We start from the raw sequence: 19,439 nt of genomic DNA, 5'->3' as shown, positions 1-19,439 counted from the left end.
GCATAACTTTCTCCCATGTTTTTATATTGCTGACGTCAGTTGGAACGAAACCATGTCCCAGTAATATCTCTGTAACTGTATCATCAATCACTGATGTATTAAATGTGATAAATCCTCAACAAAATCCACCACGCACATAATACCAGTTTTGACATATTAAAGGAATATTACCTGATCTGTAAAGGTTATTTCATAATCCCTGTCAAGTTCACATGTGCCCCTATCTAATCAACATATTTTATTCTTCAAAATCGAATAAATTTTGTCTTCAAAATTGTATCTAAGGTTATACTTTACTGGTCGAATTTGTTCAGGATTCAGGGTACAGTTCATTGAGTAACAAGGCAAAATACTACCTCGACGGTGATGGTTGACCGAGGCGAGCCATATGCATACTAAACGTCAATTGCCTTAATATCAGATCTATTTATTTATTTATTTGATTGGTGTTTTACACTGTATTCAGGAATATTTCACTTAAACGATGGGGTCAGAATTATGGTGGGAGGAAGGAGCCTTGGAAAGATTACGACCATACCGAGGTTTCTGACAATCATTCCTAAGTATATATACGACCAGAGAGGAAGCCAGTTCTAGCTTGAACTGAACTCACAGTGACCACATCGATGAGGGACATCTTTTATTCCCGCCTTTTTAGTGTCGAGTTGTACGGAAACTGCTAACGTAGCTCCCATGCATTGCGAGAGAATAATTGTCAATCCGACCTGGAACCGGTTCTCCGTTGCGAGGGAAAACATACTGCTATATATAGCGTTTGTCGCTTTGCGCCAGGAAACTTTCATTATTTGCATGAATGACCGTTATGTTTGTTTGTTTGTGGAGAACGTCCCTGACGTAATGGTAGAAGTTGTGGGGTGGGATGGGGAGTAAGAGGAGGGAGCAGAAGTTGTATTCAAATCTTTGATCTCACTGGCGAAGTGCTTGTGATCTGCAGCGACGACCAACGCATTACATCACTGAGCCAGGGAACTATTTGGTAGAATTAGCGAGGCGGATTCTTTTGAAGAAATAGCCTATACTCATTGTGTCGTAATAAGAGCCAGCCGTTTGAGTATACGAGGAACCCAGTAATGCATCCTCTATCAATACAGCTGACCCGCCAAGTGAAAAATTCTCGAATATGGCGTTATTCATTTATTTTACTTTAATGGTGTTTTACGTTGTACACAGGAATATTTACTTTTACGACAGCAACCAGCTTTAAGAATCTGGCCGTTATGCAACAATCAAATAAATAACATGCATTGTAATAATCATATTAAGAATATACGCATAAGAATATACAAAAAAGAACGCTTTGCTTTAAGGTTTAACAATGTTTATTTTGTTATATACAAATATTTTCATTCAAAGCAAAACGACTGTGGATGGAAAGTGTTACGCATTCAACAATGAAGCCGTTAAAACAGCTTAGCAACAAAAAACCCAAACATAAATTATTTAACTTAATCCATTTATACGCATGGATAAAACGAATGTGCAAACTGCACGCAGTCTATCCTGTCCTGCAAAATACGCAGCTGATAAGAATTGTCGCTTGTAATGGGTAGATAGTCCTGGAAACGACCAGTAAGCCTTGCAAGCAGGCGACAAAGACGTTTATACACCTATGCCCAGCCATTATACTGGGCCTATATATCACAGTTAATAGCCTTAAGTTTTCCTCTCTGATCAAGGCGTTTGATCCAGTCTGCCGTGGGAAGGGAAGCAGCAAGCCACCAGTGGAAAACAGACTGCGACTGTATGCTATTGGCTGACTAGATGGTAAATCGTTCGTTATATTCCCTGGGTCTGCAGTGCGAAATAAGGGTAAGCTGGTTCCCTGCACCACTGTTCAACAACAACAACAACAGCTGAGTTTCAGTTCCCTGCGCTCGTTTCTGGACATGACCTTGGTGACACGTGCCAAGTTCCAACTTACGAACACACCAAGTAGCTGGAAGAAAACATAGTAGAATGCTATAAGTACATTATACTTTTAAACTATACACACAAGACAAAATCAGAGGCGTAAACTTATCTTTACGAATAGAAAGACATAGAACTTTTATAGCTATCCTTGACTGGCAGTGAAAAGCATCTAACACTAAATTACTTCCTCCAGGAAATATTAGTCACGTGATATTAAAGTAATTGGCTCGTTGGAAGATAACTCATTTTCCCCTGAAAGATTTTATACGTGAATACTTGATGAATCACACAGGAAGTAAGAGCTCAGACACTTTATCTTTTCGCGCCACCGGGATCATTTATCTACAGCCGGTTAGGTATGTAATGCTGTATATAAATTACACAAAGCAAGTGAGCCGAGTTGAATATAACTGTACATTTTATCACGCGATCTTTGAATTCTTTTTATGTCTATTCTTTCTTTTTTCTATATAGAAACATAAGATGAAAATAACATACCTGCCAGATAACCAGTAAGCTGGAGAGGCCAATCATCTCATAGGTAAAAACGTCCAGCCAATGAAAGAATGGTTTATAGCAGCCCTGTGAAAAATAAAAATAAAAAATCAGAAGGGATATAAGTAAATGTTGTAGACTGCTCTGTTGTAGGCAGTGTGTTATTCAGAAAAAGACTGCAGCAAAAAACTCTATCTGTTATACAGATCTTAAAAGGCGACCCGGAATCACGTGATGTATGCATCATACATGTACGTGTAAGAGTATCACTGTTAATTAAATTCACACAAAAATAAATTTCCTCCATAAAAAGGCCCATACTCTCCGAGGATGTGTCTTGTTTATTTCCAAATACTTCCATGATTAAGTACGATTGTAATTTTAATTCCTTGCATACTGTCATTCAATTGTCTGGAACTTTTCCAAAAATTTTGACATGGATATCCATCCATAGATGTTTTTTAAGGGAAAAATGCGATATTTAACTCTTATTTATTATTTGCCCTCTTGTACATGAAGTATGTAAATTCAGCCCGCAAACCTGGACAAATATGAGCTCCGGGTCGGGATGAGCAAGTTGCTCCTTGCCGCACCCCATGGAAGGATCCTTGCAGCAAGAATCTGGCAGGCTGGCGTTAAGGTGGGTATTGTGTTTCCAGTCAGAAGGTCCATACAGGCCACAGCACTGGAACTGTAAGATACAAAGAAATCGTTGGTTAATAACACAGTCATTAACGATGAATAAAAAAAATTTTTAATTAGACTGCCGTTAACGCCAGAATAAAGAAACTTTTACATATTTATATGTGATAAAATTTTGGTTATACAGAAAACCTCAGTTATAGGGGATGTAATCGGAATTTCCCTAGTTAGACCATTCCGCCCAGTACGGCTTATACTATAGGTGCATGCCAGTTATGAGTATTGGGATTGGGTGAACATATATGACTTAGACATCAACAGGAAGAAACCTCTTCAGTTATGGACTTGCTCACGGAGTCCACCATGGTTTCGTACTGAAAGCTCACCTGAGTCTGAACGTTGTCCCAGTAGCCGTTTATTGGCAACTCGGATGTTTCAGCGTAATTGTGGACACCCGTCAGCATGGTCTTGTACAGGTGAATGTGGACCTCGTGGCGCATGGCCAGACCGTACAAGATGCTTAAGACTACCAGCATGAAGAGAGTCGCGGAGAGAATCATGTACTGTAGAACGAAATAAATGCAGTCATGAATACGCTGTATAAAATACCATTAACTATTATTATAATGTATTCATAAACTGAATTCAATATTGTATTTATAATAAAGATATGATCAAAGCATGTAGAAAAAGCAATGCTCAGGATCTTGTCGTACTAAATCTCAACCTTTTCAGTATTTTCCTTTTGAAAAATGCACAACGGACATTAATTTGCATAAGAAAATAATAATGCTCAAAATGGCATGATATCAAAGTAATACGCACCGCTACTATGGTCTTGTAGCCTCTTCTGTATACGGAGAAACATCCCAGTCCAGAAAGCATGAGATCGAAAAAGCAGTGGGCAACAACAACGATGAAGGACGAGTGAAGTTGGCCTCGGATAAGTCCGAGGTACTGGAGAATAGACTTGTCCAAGAGCACCGAGATACAGGCCGATGAAATGGCAACCAGCTGTAAACCCAGAAACATCCATAGCTATAGATAGTGTGATAAATCTTACGACAGATCAGTTCACGTATACACTTTACACGAATAACACGCATTTGTTACTGTTCATGCAGTGTTTATGCCTATACAGTCATATGTGCATATATATCAAAAGTTTATTTACAGTTTATAGACTTAGAGGTTTTCCCAGATTATCTATATTCGAAATTATTTCCTATTTGTCTTTCCCCTTACATCCAGCTTACTTCCACGCTAGCAATCCCTGAAACGTGTTTCGGCATAGTCTAACCTGGATATCCAGTACAGTTGTTAACTTATTAGTTTAATCACATTATACAGTATTTATTTTAGTCATTAATACCCGACTCCAAAACCAACCCTTGAATGGACATGTGTAATAATATACATGTGCAATGCTTTATAAAGCATTATGTCCACAATAAATGCCTAGTACCCATGATTTTGCAAAATGCAGTTCTGGTTTCAATATTATTTCAAATTATATATCATGTATGTTTTGCACGATGATGCATATACAGATATATCACACATACCATTGATACAATGAGGTAAGCCAGGAAGATGTTGCGCCGGAAAGCATATGTCAAGTGAATGGTCTCAGCGAAGCCTTCCGTTCTCTCCACGCTGAAGGCTCTCTGGAAGATGGATGGTTTCTTGGGCATGTAGGGATCAGGCATCTCACGGTACGAAGTACAGGATAAACCTGTGGAGCAGACGCCTGGGTGGGGACAGACAGCGTTCTCCTTAGATTCCGGCTTGGAAAGCGGCTTAGGAAGCGTTGTGGTCTTTTGTGCAGATCCCGGCTTGGGGCACTCCTCTCCGGATGTCATGAACATGTTGGCGGAAGAAGTTGTAGTGATGAAGACAACGTCTGGTCAAGTATATCAGCGGACTACAGACCTGTATATCAGTCGTGTGTCGAGTTTCGAATGATTACTACATAGCAAGATGCCGCATTTTATACACTTTTTCAATCACCGACTTCCTGTATAAAAAAGGACACAGCCAGATAGGAAGATTGTGGGTATGAGTTGAACTTTTTACCTCCTCAACCAGTCAGAGTCGCCTTGAGAACGGATGGTGTGTTTCGGCTTCACGCTTCGTTGCCGATGCTTTGATTACAGACTCGCTTCTGGCGGTTGGTCATAGGCTCAGCCAATGACTGCAGATCGTCAAGGGCAAAAACACAAATGCATTAGGCCAGGTCGAGGCCATGGATACTTGCCTGCTTGAACTTTCTGACACCGTGATGAGCGGGATTACAGGTGACGATGTCGTGCAAAAACCATTGTTTAATTGTGTTTGGGAAAAATCTGAAACTGCATGCATTTATATACTACTGTGCATATGGTAAATGTATTACATTCCAAGTCGATGCGAAGCTGAATGTTCGCTTTGACCTTTTTGATCAACTTTGGTTATATTTTACGATGACCTTCTGCAAGTAAATAAATTATAATGCGATCTTTACGGCTACAAGAAAAATGTCTGAGTAGTATCGCATTTCGTAATACCTAATATATGTATACGTCTAGCAAAATAAGTACATTTTTATGATACTATATTGCACGTTGCAGAAAACATTTGCAAAACATAGTGCATCAGAATGAATATTCCTTTTATATAAAATACAGATGTCAGAGCTTTTCAAATGTCTGCAGTAAAGTAATCTGACTGATAATATCTTTATTCGCACAACTTCAAAGTGACAAAATAAATAAATAAATAAATAAATAAATAAAAAGATATAAATCGTTATGGTTTTTTGTGAAACTTGAATTCAAACATTTTGGCCAAACAATTCCATACAATTGCCAGCGCTTGTTTATCAAATAATACTAACCTTCACAATGCACGTACACGTAAGACTACTCCATGGAACGTGCATGCGATAAGATCTCCGTGCATGAGAGATAGGCTCTACGTTACTATTGGATAATAAACATACACTATTTTTTGTTATTGAAATTACGTGCTATGTTTACTATGAAAACATTGTTTTTGTCAATACGTTGTAGGGTATACCGTTTTCTCACACACATTCATACACATTCAGTGCTTTGGGTTCGCGTGGAAACGTTCGTTGCTTATTTTCCAGAATGATTTATTTATTTATTTGATTGGTGTTTTACGTGGTACTCAAGAATATGTCATGATACGAAGGCGGTCAGCCAGGGGGGACTCCACAACCATCCGCAGGTTTCTGAAAGACCGTCCCACGTACTGCCGAAAAGTAGTCCAGAATCCAGAGTTTCATATATTCACCTATAGGAACATATACACATATAACAATCACAGGTGAATCAATTATTGGCTATAATTTTGAATTATGCAAGGTATATGTTAGGGAAAATACCACAGTTTTCCGGGACATTGGATAAAAGAAAATAACAACTAATCTAAAAAACAGGTGATAAATCTTTACTGGGGCATCTGTTTTTTTTTTTCACAAAGCCGCTACAACGCTGCGTCAAGCATACTTTACGGTCCATGACAGACACATTTTATTTATTTGATTGGTGTTTACGCAGTACCCTGGACTAGTTTATGATATGTATAGGTTAATCGCGTTATAATATAGCATGTATATTCTACGTAAGTTAGGGCAGGGGCATACTGCTTCGTAAGCTGACGAACCCGAAAGGTTCGAGTTGCCATGGCGATGTCGTTTGAAACAATATGCGTGTAATGAATGGTTGAAATATAACAAGCTATTGTTTTATTTGTATGTTTGAACATGATGAGCATCAATCTGTTTTATATCCGACATATGATATGTCTAAGATAATTCTTTAATTGACAGCTCTAAGTCTCTAAACCTTGTCATCCGCTTTTCAAAGTGGGTAAGTGTAGGTAAGAGCTCTTTAAATATAAACTCGCATAAGTTTTTAAACGAAATTCTTTGGTTTGTTCAGTTGTTTTAATATGGTCGCCATGCATATAGAAATGTGCAGAACTGAAATATTCTCCGAGTGACCAGAATCTTTTGCACCCAGCTTCATGTTAATTACATGCATCTAAATGCGCTTAACCCGAGGCTATAACGGCGACATACGCATCGTGTTATATAATTGCCACGTTGAATATGTGCACAGTTGCAATCAAGCGCACTCTGAGAGAAAGGTTTGGGTGAACTCACTCAAAAATCAGAGAAATATAACTGAGCTAATTCAACTAAAAAAACTGAGTCATATAACCAGATCAGGTGAGTCATGAAACATTTTCTTCAACTAAGTAAATGAGTCAACAATATAAACAGTTGAGTTTCATAACTCAGCAGATCTTAGTCATATGACTAAGTTTTCTGAGTTGAATTAGCTCAGTTGTATAGTTCAGAATTTTCAGTCAGTTCACCTAAACTTTTCTCTTATTGCATTTCTTTTATCGACAACTTGTAGACTAATTATCGCACAAAGTTTTAATATGCAGATTAAATTTACACACCTATAAAACATTCTTAATAGCGCCTTTCCTTCATCACTGAAAACTCTTCCATGTTTCGGTTTACATTATTCCATCCTGTAAGTGTGCTTTTCCAGTTAATATGAAGGGTTGTGTTGAACGTGTTTTGGAAATTTGCCTTGGGGGTAGTGACGTGGGCCTTTTCAAATTCTTCCCTTCAAGGTCATAACTTTTCTCTTTTGTATTTTAATAGTCATATTTTTCTATGTAATGTTTATTATTGTTTTTGTCGGTGGTAACTGTTACAATTGTCGATTTTAACCTCCCTTTTTCGAATCATGAGATATATAATTTAATATATGTTCCATAGTTTATTTATTATTTTCTAATGTGAAAACACATAAATCATATTTATCTACACCAGTCTGCTCAAATGACCTTACTCATAAAAAAAATCTTTTAATAATTATATAATTCTCGCCATTTGTCATATAATACAAAACTGCATACAGTAGATGCTTGAGAAAATTAGTTGCGCTATTAGACGCGTAATTATAAATAAATAAATTAGTTCATTTATTTTGATATGCACCAGGGACAAGGCTTCTGAATCATGCAGTTTTTACCCCAGAGCGTCGCAACTTCGCTAACCTCTGACGTATCCTGTCTCCGGGCTGGCAAATTAAAAACAATTTCAGTTATCTGTAGGATTAATATACAAAGTGTTCACAGGCACAGGGTATCTCCGACGTGCTAGCTTTACTAAGTATGTACATCTAAGTCCTCTTATAAATAACGTGGCCACATTTTCCCCCAATTCATACAGATATAAGAAAATAGAGAGTAACAGCGACGAATGTGTGACGAAACCAGAGCAGCGATGAATGTGTGATATTCCTGTACATGGCAAATGGCTTCGGCCTATAGCCAGGAGGTTTGTCTGGTACCAGACTAGGTTCGAGGGTTTCCTTTGTCCGGTTTCGTAATCTGTCGTTTTTGTGAAATATTATGGAGTAAGACAAACTATATCAAATAAAAATGTTTGGTGACGTGTATTTCACTATTTCGGAATCTCCGTTACATTATGTACGAAACATATAAATGAAAAGTTAAACATCAAGAAATTATATAAATTATAGAAAACATGCATTTTACATGTAATTTTACATTGTTTATCTATAGCTGCACGTCTGCATCTGTACAACGCTTGTGGCTCGAGGAACATGTACGACATACAGTATGTAACATCTCATTCCCCTATCATTCCCACCGCACCAGACTTGCTTAACCAATCACAGCAGGTCTCTCATCTACCACACGTTATGCTGTGATTGGTCAGTCTAGCTCGAGGCGATGTGTGACTTGCTCTGCAGTATTTTTGCTGACCACTGAATAATTAGTAATGTTACTCCGACTTTTTATGACGAAGTTGGGTAAGGGCAAAGCCCTAATCCACGAAGCAGACATGATGATGGCTCTATCCGGCTTCCATATATATATCCACGTTCAGTCTACAGGCACACTTTGAACATACCAATTTAGGTAAATAGATTCGAAACAAATTTCTCCATTGAAAATACTGACTCGAGTTAGACTTGAACTCCCGAATTTACTGCCTGGGGCACCTGCATAGGATCATAAATAGAGAAATACCGACAGATTTTTTTACCGTTTGTGCATAAAACGAAGGGGCCTATTTAACATCAGTGTGCAAAATGATCTTGGTCCGGCATTGGACATCGGGACCGGATCATGCAGTTTTATGCAAGTCAAGCATTGGCCCGTTTCTTCATTGTTCTCTGGCTTATAAAAGGGGTCTAGCCTCTCTCCTTATATTTACAATCCAATATTTAAGAAAACAAATTTTCAATGTAGTACAATATAAGTAATATCACTTGTAGTTTAAACAAACATGAAAACAAGTAAATACACATGGGAAGAGTATAACAATGATTAATTGAGAGCACTACTTTTCCAAGCAGATGTTCAAATCTCAAACACTTAAATCTCACAGTATCATATTTCAGTTTACATTGACGTTCGCCCACTTTTATCGTCGTGGTCTTCAGAAAACAATGCGAGCAACAGTTTTACCTTGAAATTGGCGTTACCTTGAAATTGGAGTTATACAGCTGTTTAAAATGAAGGCAAACAAAGTAGATATCTAGGCGTATATATATATATATATATATATATATATATATATATATATATATATATATATATATATATATATATATATATATATATATATATATATCCGCTTTGAACTTCCGGGTTTACAACTATATTCGCCACAACGTATGTCTAAATCGACTATACGGCGTTAAACACCAATCAAATAAATAAAGAAATAAACAGGTCCATATCTAAGGTGGACGATAGCTGCATTGGCCCAGTTCATCGTGTAAATACAGATATGTATCAGGCCGAAGTACTTATAGCCTACACTGGCCGATAGACCGCTATTTATAACTGATTGATTTGATATGATAACCAGAACCCATGCGTGTGTTTTAATGGCGTCTGGATGAAACGCAAAACTTCAGCTCAAGACATAAAGTACTGAAGTCGCGAATTTGGAAATTTACGGTGATGAATGTGTTCACAGTACATCAACAATGGAACATCCCCCTCGTGTCAGTGTGAAGCTTTGACATGTGCATAAAGCTTCAGCTTAGTACATTCAGAACGCTTCGGTGGCCTATTGGTTAGAGTGTCCAATTCAAAGTCGGAAAACCTGGCTTGGGTCATGCCAAAAACTTTAAAAAATGGTATTTGTTGTTTCCTCGGTTGTCGCTAATGTATAATATGACTGGGTGGGGTGTCATGTCTGGTGTCTTCGGTATAGTACTTCAGTGGCGGCAGCGCTATGGCGGCTTAGGCTCGCCCTGTCACAAGAAGATGCAGTATATGTATAAGTACACACATTTAGTGACTCATTTTCGTCATATGGCCGAGCAATTGTTAAGTACGACGTTAAACTCCAAGTATGCATACATACACACACACATACATGCAATACATGCACTACTTTTTGATATACCACCCCTAACATAGCCTTCCCGCATATCCCGCGTTCAGCCACAATAGAAGAGGAAGCTTTCGTGGAGAGCCCATTATACGGTCATTTCTGAAAATAGTATATAGTCAATGGGTGCCCCATACGCTGGATGAACCTTAATTTCTTTGGTACATAAACGTTAATTCGTTTTCAGCTGACACCGTTATCAGCGGTCATTTATGTATTTTGCCTTTTGAGTTTATAGTTGAGATTTACCAAGCTCTTGCCGAGGAATTTACTTTGAGAGAAGATCATCACACGTTATTATGTTTTGCCTTGTTAAGATATGATGCTACACCTCCAGATTATTGAAATGTACATGTATATAGTGTTTGTCATATTTATATCCTAACACGAATAAAATTTCATAATTTCACATAGAAATAAACTATAATATAAATAAATTCAACCCAAAAATTGTGAATCTAGGAAACACTCTGCTGCATGTTACGATAGCAATGTTGTATTTAAATAGAGACACAATTTCACAGGTTTATTTATTTATTTGATTGGTGAGCTGGACTTGAACTCACAGAGACCGCTTTGGTGGGAGGTTCCGTATCACTCCGCCGCCCTGGCGTGCTAACCACCTCGGCCAGGGAGGCCTCCTCGGCATCAGATTTTTGAAATGTACATGTATATAGTGTTCGCCATATTTATGTGCTGACACGAATAAAATTTCATATTTTATACCGTTAACATGCGCTAAATCCACGCTGCCACTTAGATGCACCTTAAATCTACCATAAATTCAAACAAAATCTCTCTGTCATGAAAACAATGTTGTATGTCATATAGACGCACAATTATGCAGGTCTAAGAGTTACCTCTGGTATACTTGTCTGACAACACTGCCACATACAGACATTAAGTTAGAGATAGGCCATAAGATTCTTTTTACTGTTCTTTTCCAGCTGTATCCCTACAACATATATACAGCGTTCAACCCATAACTGCCTTACAGATCTGAGAACCAACGCATGAAGCATACGCCACAGTGTCTTACCAGAAGAGAAGATCGGACAATTGCGCGTGCCTTTCTGTTTTCATTCATATAGGCGTTACTTGTTTTTTGCTCTTTACAACGTTGTCCTGTTGTCACAGGCTCGAATCCAGCTCTCGCTGGCTTTTGGTTAGGAGGTTTACTTTGTACCTACATTTTTGTGAAACGAGATCAAGCAACGAAATTTCACCTCTTGTTCCTGCTGTGCAGCTATCATCCTAATTAACTGAGATTAATAAAATCAAACCTGCATTGTCACCCAAAAAAGAGCGTGGGCTTTTACCCTATAGCTGATAGGTTTGTAACATTGTGCCATCATGCAGTCCTTGCATGATACATGGTGCATGTACCGGGTATACCTTATATTCATGCGTGCACGTTGATTCATTGACTGTTGTTTAAACAGCATTCAAAGTTATTGTAATTATGAGACCTGAATGCTCAATGAAAACAATCGGCCTTTGGTGAGTGAATGACGCACTTCTAAAAAGAACTGTACATGTATACATATGTATGTAAGTGCTTTTTTTAAATAGACGTACATACTTACAGTTTGTATCTTACATATACATACAATACATTTAATAAATACAATAACACGGGTTTGAAACTGTTCTGTTGTGAACAATTCGTTCTCAAAATTCGAAAAAACCATCCAGTTCCGCAGAGCAAAAAATTTATGGCGGGAAAGTCAAAATGCGAAATTTCGAGAGAACGCAAGGACGTCAAAAGAATAGTGTAGATCATGTATACTTGGCAAACAAACAAACAAACAATCAAAAAAAACTTACGAATTTGCATGTTTCAGACATCTAAATGACAAATGTAAAAGTAAAGTAAACATTTAATAAGTTACAAATATGTTGAGGTAATGTGCCACAAACAACATTTACGTAAGAGAGAAACTAGATCAAAAGATTAAAGTTATTTGAATACAGTCTTCATGCCAGTGGCCGACACGCCTACATGCTGGACTGACTACATTACATGTCAGGTATATATGCGCAGTAAACAAAAACAATGAATCGCTTAGTTGTGAGAAGGGCGAGGCGTTAGCTACATATACTAATTAACTTCATGCTACAAAGATATTAATGAACTGAAAAAAGCTTGCCATGATTCTTGACCCACGTCAATTAACAAAGGTGGAAACTTTATGCTTCAACGAAAGTTTTGTGTCTGTGGTTGTTCATAATTGAGTGCGAACCGATTTAGGCGGCAAAGGTCAATGTCCCAGAGGTACGGAGACGTAAAGTGACATGGCAAAATTAAAATTTTAGAAGACGCAAACAAAATTTTGGATGATAAAACAAAATGACGCGGTGACAAAAAAATTTTGGGGAAGACAAATATTCTTTTTAATCCCCGGCTTCATAAGTCGGGGCCCATCAAACAGCCGATGTCGTTTGCCATGAAACAGCCCATGTGGCAGACGAGCATCTCTCACTGATAACTACATATTTTGACTAAAATATGTAGAAAAATTACTTGTATTTTAAATTAAGAACAAGGATAACATGGGCATGATCGCCTATACTGGCCAATTCCAATCTGTGCAAAAAACCACATATTTTCAGCTGTCACGCTACAGTGCTTGTGAACTTCATATACATGTACAACTGTCGCGCCTGACAGACACGACTAGGTAGGTCTACGCAGAAACACTGAGATGTTGAAAGAATAAAAGAGTACACCGCTTTAGACTTGTTTTAGGCGGGCAATGCATTCCTATATATCAACAAGGCAGCTTATTAATAAACAGATTTCAGAGAGACATATATGAACTAAATAAAAATAAAATACAAAATACAGCGTGCAGCCATGCCCTTATATAGACTAGTTGAGTGAGTGCGAGTGCTTGGGGTTTAACGTCGTACTCAACAATTTTTCAGTCATATGACGACGAAGGAATCATTAGGGTGCATGTACGTGTAATGTGCCTCCTTGTTGCAGGACGGATTTCCACCGCTCTTTTATTTAGTGCTGCTTCACTGAGACGACTTACCGAAGGCAAGTAAGCCGCCCCGCCCGAGCCATTATACTGATACGGGTCAACCAGTCGTTGCACTATCCCCTTCATGCTGAACGCCAAGCGAGGAAGTTACAACTTCCTCTTTTAAAGTCTTAGGTGTGACTCGATCAAGGATTGATCCTGGATCTACCGGTCCCGATGCGGTAGACTAGTTGAGTTCTTTCAATCTCAGCTGCAACAACTATATGTGAGACACTTTTCGAATACATGCACTTAATCCAGCCAGGGTGGAGCTAAGGCAAGCTATATATAGGTTAGGACCATAAGCCTCAGCTTGATGTTATATACACGTCTTATCGTATTATTTGGCTGAATGCTTATTTATAATAATCCCACATTGTTGGATGTTATGCTATAAATCGTGTCGGCGTTCCTCGTCGTCTAAAAGAACGTTTTTGGACTGATAAAGTACAGTTTGCAAGCGATAAAAGTTAATTTGCAAACGCATTATGGCACTGACAATCATGCAATAGCCCCCTGTGTATAGATGAGATTATAGCGTAATCCTTATGAATAGTCAAATATTTCGAGGCCATTTAGTCGGAGCTTAAAAAAAATTCTCTTCCAAAAAAAAATTTTTTTTCCCTCTACCAAATATTTCACCATGTTACTTTTATGCCTCCGTGCAGATGTATACGTGTGCTGATGTTTTATGTAATCCATGCAATGTCATGATGTTTACTGGACGATGATGTTTGTTAGTATTTGGTTTGTTTAGAAGAATTTTGCAAAATATAATTTGATGGTGCGTGAAGCTGGAAACAAAATTTACACATAAAAAGAAAGTCACTCAGTCGAGGCTACATTGAAAGTTTAGAATATATCGTTAAACAATTAAGTGTTACCGTATAACACATGGCGGACAAAATGAAAATGCAGCAGTATTTCTTTGTTTTTCTACGTTTTTGAGTATAGCCTGCGGTAACACAAGGGTAGTCGTGCATACAAAAATTGAAGCATGTGGCCCTGCAACAGTTCGTATGTATCATTACAAAGCATTTCTGCAGGCTCAATGAAATGTCGAAATACGCATTTATGTATCTATATATATGTATGTAAAATGAATTATACATGTTTGTTTGGTTGGTCATTCCACTTAACCGATGTATTGAAGAATATTATTTTACTTGAATAAATAAAATAAACAATCATGTATTTCACTGATGTTTAGCGCCATAATGAACAGCGTTTTATTTACATAACTTTGGTCCAGTTCATGTGAGGGGGAAACCGAATTGCCTGCAGTAAACTACCATGGTTGAACAAATACTTGACAAACCATTTGACTTAAAGTCCAGCGAAAGCTGGATTCGAACACGCGACCAAATTACATAGTCGACGACGACAGAGAGCCAAATTGACTCTAATGGTACAGCAAGACACAGCTGTAGCAATGCAGTTAAGTGTAACCCATATCATCCTGACAATTTTATCTGTATCCTCCTACCTTCTTATAACTGCACTGTTAAGTCATGCATGTGCCCTCCCAGCGAGTGCATGCATATAACGGTTACACGGCAGAATGTTTTATGAGCTGACCACAATGCTGTACTACACATGCATGCATTACCAGCAAATGTCCATGAAAATTTCAATAGCCCATTGAATACAAAATTAGTGAGTGTAAGAGCCATGTACTACTAGGATAGGGTTCCAGGCAGTTTCCAAGTATACGCCATAAACAGTCACATGTGCTGTTTTCACATATCAATGAAAACATCTCAGGTCGTACGTGGGAAGGTCTGCAGCAGCCTGCGGATGGTCGTGGGTTTACTCCGGGCTGTGCCCAGTTTCTTCCCACCATAATGCTGGTCTCAGTCGTATAAGTGAAATATTCTTGAGTATGGCGTAAAACACCAGTCAAATACATAAATAAATCAATGAAAACATCGTCAAACCACTGATTTCATTCGAGTTTTTATGCTTTTATAATGATGACTCGGATTGTTAACAGCTCTAGCTCTCTGCAACTTAGGCCCTTGACCATTGAGGAATCGTGTTAGAATGCAGATCTCGCGCTCTAAGCACAAGTCAACGCGGGGTAAACGCTACATGGGTTGGTAGATGGGAGAAGCCCCTAAGTTTGCATTAGTATATGGCCAATACTCGAGTAATGCCTCCACGCCTCCATCGAGAGATGCAGGTCATGCCAGTACATATGCACCGCTGTGGACATCATTTGTCATGTATTCGGTGTATATTACGACGGACAGTATTACAACATAGGTAGTCAATCAACGAGGAAGAGACATGATAAAGGGCGCTGTTTGTAGTGAATGCTCTATTTACGTTCTTACGCAGTTATCGTTCTTAGCACCTAGACATTACTTCGACGCTTCAGAAAATTCTCACGTTAAAGCACCACAAAGACGATCAGCGATGGCATTATTGAGGTGGCATTACATATGTTTCTCCACCTGCATCGCATTTCGGCATACATTACAACGGGGGCCATTTGGTTCCTACACAACATCTTAATAATGCTTTCGCTGATCAACTTTACATTTGGTGCACGTCCAAAATGCTATATTATACATTAGCCTCATCTGTTACGTGCACTCTACGTATATAGAGGAATTTCACAAATAATATATAGGAGAGGTCCACAAAAAGTGCATATATAACTCCGTGCACCAAGCTACGTTCTGTAATCCCCAGGGATTACCTCTCCTTGTCCTTATCTTACAAAACATTAAAGTATACTGTAACAAATAATAAACAGTAACAAACTGTACATTATACTATACACTATACTATTCCATGTAGTATACTACACTATGTTATACTACAGTTATACTATACTACACTATGTAGCATAAGAAAGAGCAGACAACACTGCACAACACACTGTACTATATAAGATCACAGACTACATAACGCTACGATACACTATGTACTACTCTACGCTGCGCTACACTACACTCTGATGTACTTCACTGCATTATGCTATATCATAGCATATCATATCGTATATCATATGACATCATAAATCATATCATTTCAAATCAACGACATTCGCACGGGAACATACGCGTCGACAATTGGTTCGTTTTGGCGTGAAGGACACGACAATCCACAAGCCGACTTGGTTCGTCCATCTACCAGCTCACGTGTCTTTCATGTCTCACATGTCCTCGCTGTGAAAAAAGGCAGGACTACTAGGATAGGGTTCCTGGCAGTTTTCAAGTATACGACCATTCTTTCTTTTATTTTTATAACATGTGTGTGTACCATGTGTATGCTTCTATGTTACAGTCACGCCAAAGCAGCAGCGACGAAGACAACCAGCGCTTCAGCCCCGACTTCTCCAATCCTACCAGCAAACCATCCACACAGCAGCAGCAAGGACATCCCCACAAAGGTCTCACCCGCACCAAGGAACGAAGTCAGCTCGAGCAGCGGGGTCCCACCAAGTCCAAAAAAGTGGAAGATTTGAGAGAGCGGCTTCCAGCCAGACCCATTCCAAACACCCGACTATCTCCTGCCTAGTTGTGCGAGGGATATAAGGCAATTGTACCGTCAGCATTGGCGTTCCATCCGCCACCATTTCCATGGCGACAGGCCAGTGCAGGACCTCTACAACTACTGGCTCAGCGACCTCGGAGCCATGGAAGAGTACCTGAACACTATCTACGACGACCAGCCCACAGCGTTCACCGTCAAGTTACATCCTACGCCAAGAGGAGATGGGACAGGCGTATTACTTTTACGCCAGCAGCAATAACACCCGGGTACTCGAAATCCCATATTGCGTGGGGGGGTCGACTCGACATGAGAGCACTCCTCACCCAGCTCCCCATCACTCACCTGCTCACCTGGTCCCAGCAACAGCGCCCCGACACGAAATGGACCGTGGATCTTCTGACTAACGTGTTGTTTATTGTCCACAAGCTACACGATCAGCACATCAGTGCGGGGAGGGTATCGTTAATAACCTACCTGGAGGATAACAAGGGACTGTCTGCGTTAGTGAAAGGGAGTCATGGATCTTAGAGGGCCGCACTCCTTTGTTTTCGGTGCTTGGCAGTGCATCTGGGCAAGGCCAACCCCAGCGACCGCGAGAACCAGGTCGGGCATTACCACCGAGCTTATCTGGAGACGGTAGAGGTGGAGCCCATGCCTTTGAGCAGTGTTCCTCTCAGAGTGCGCTGGACACAGTAGAAAGCCTGTTCGACGCGAATATCAAGTGTATCAACTCGTCCCCATGGAAAACTTTTACTTCATGGAGTAGAACGGTCACGATCGTCATTTGACCTACATCAAGGACCTGGCTCGTTTCGCCCAATCCTACACGAAGCACCAAGTGTGCTATTGTTGGTAAATTCCGGCTACGGCAAAACCGTGACAAACCAAGATCGACACATAGATGAGAAAAGCTGTGGCCTGGTGAAGGCACTCAAGGTACTAGGGAATGTACGGTGCCATACCGTCGACTAGATTGATGACTACACATTCTAAGGGGTCAGCAGCAAGAGGGCCATTCGTTATCATCTATCGTTGCAAATAGGATGCATGGTGTACCAGTACACCAAAATCCGTGTGTTGGTGTTCTACTACCATTTCATCGTCCGATTGGGAGTACTGTGGGTTAGGCACGGACTCGGCGCGCATGGCTGGGACTGGGAATTCTTCGTCAAACCTCAGCTGCGGGCAGCGAGTTCGAGGCAAGTGGTTGCCCCAAAGCGACCAAAACGACTTTGATAAACGCTCCGATGGGCTCTTCAAAGTCGAGTGGACTGGTGACGCTATCATCAGCTTGTGTTCGAAGACATACATGTACTATGAGAACGGCGGTGAGTCGAATAGCAGAGACAACTCTCCTGCAAAGGAGTTAGCGCTCGGGCTGTGGACAAGGACGTATACCTCTCCGTGTTGCTAAATCATCAAAGCACGAATGGAGTGGACCTAGGTATGTGTATGCGGGGAAACAGCATGCATTCCTACACGCAGCACAAAGACGCTTTCACTTATTTTTACGGGAAACGTAAAGTACTGCCGGACGGTGTGAACACTACTTACCTCGACATTTGACATGACTGCTACCGACAGTTATACCATGACTTCAAGGCCAAATAAATACAAGTCAAACATACTGTATGCGAATGTCATCTCGTTGTTTGGTCATTTATTCATAGAACAGGGTTAATATTCGTCGAACAGGAAAACATGCAAAGTTATTACCACCAAGTGGCTGCGTTAGTGATAAAAAATGTGGGCTAGTCCCCAAACTGGCGATCCACCCAATCGAACACCATTAAATCGTTATCGTACGTCGTGCACGACGTGTTGAACGTATGTACAAAAACATCCGTGGGAGAGCCTCGGGCCCGCTGGGTTAAGTAATACATGGAACACTGCCCGCACTCAGCCATGTCCAGATTCTGCAGCTGCCAATCATTACACGTCCAGTGGTGTGTTCTCCGGTTGAGCCAAGGAATGATATCAGTTTTGAGGGGTGGCAATCCGTATGAATCAAAGTATTCTTCCCGGAGACGGTCTTTTTTTGTTTACAAGTCAATGAAAACGGCCATCCGGTCCGTCAATGGTCCGTCAGTCACTCGGCGAGGGAGATGGTCCCGAGCGTAGAAATCCCCCAGCCCGGATAGACACGCCCCCCTGTAGGGCGCGCCGCATTTGGGCCCTGTCCATGGTGTTTAACTGGTCACAGATCAAGTTTCGGCTTTTGTCTACATCTATAATATTGTCGAACTCGGTGTAGCACCCTGCTTTAACGGTTTCTGGCAGTTGTTTGCCAAACCACATCTCCAGGTGTAAATCGCCTTTCTGGGCCAGGTTCAGTTAGTGATCGTCGTGGAGATTAGGTGTCAGATCGAAAC

The sequence above is a fragment of the Liolophura sinensis genome, chromosome 8 (assembly GCF_032854445.1).
Source record: "Liolophura sinensis isolate JHLJ2023 chromosome 8, CUHK_Ljap_v2, whole genome shotgun sequence".
NCBI lineage: Eukaryota > Metazoa > Mollusca > Polyplacophora > Chitonida > Chitonidae > Liolophura > Liolophura sinensis.
This window is presented reverse-complemented; position numbering follows the sequence as displayed.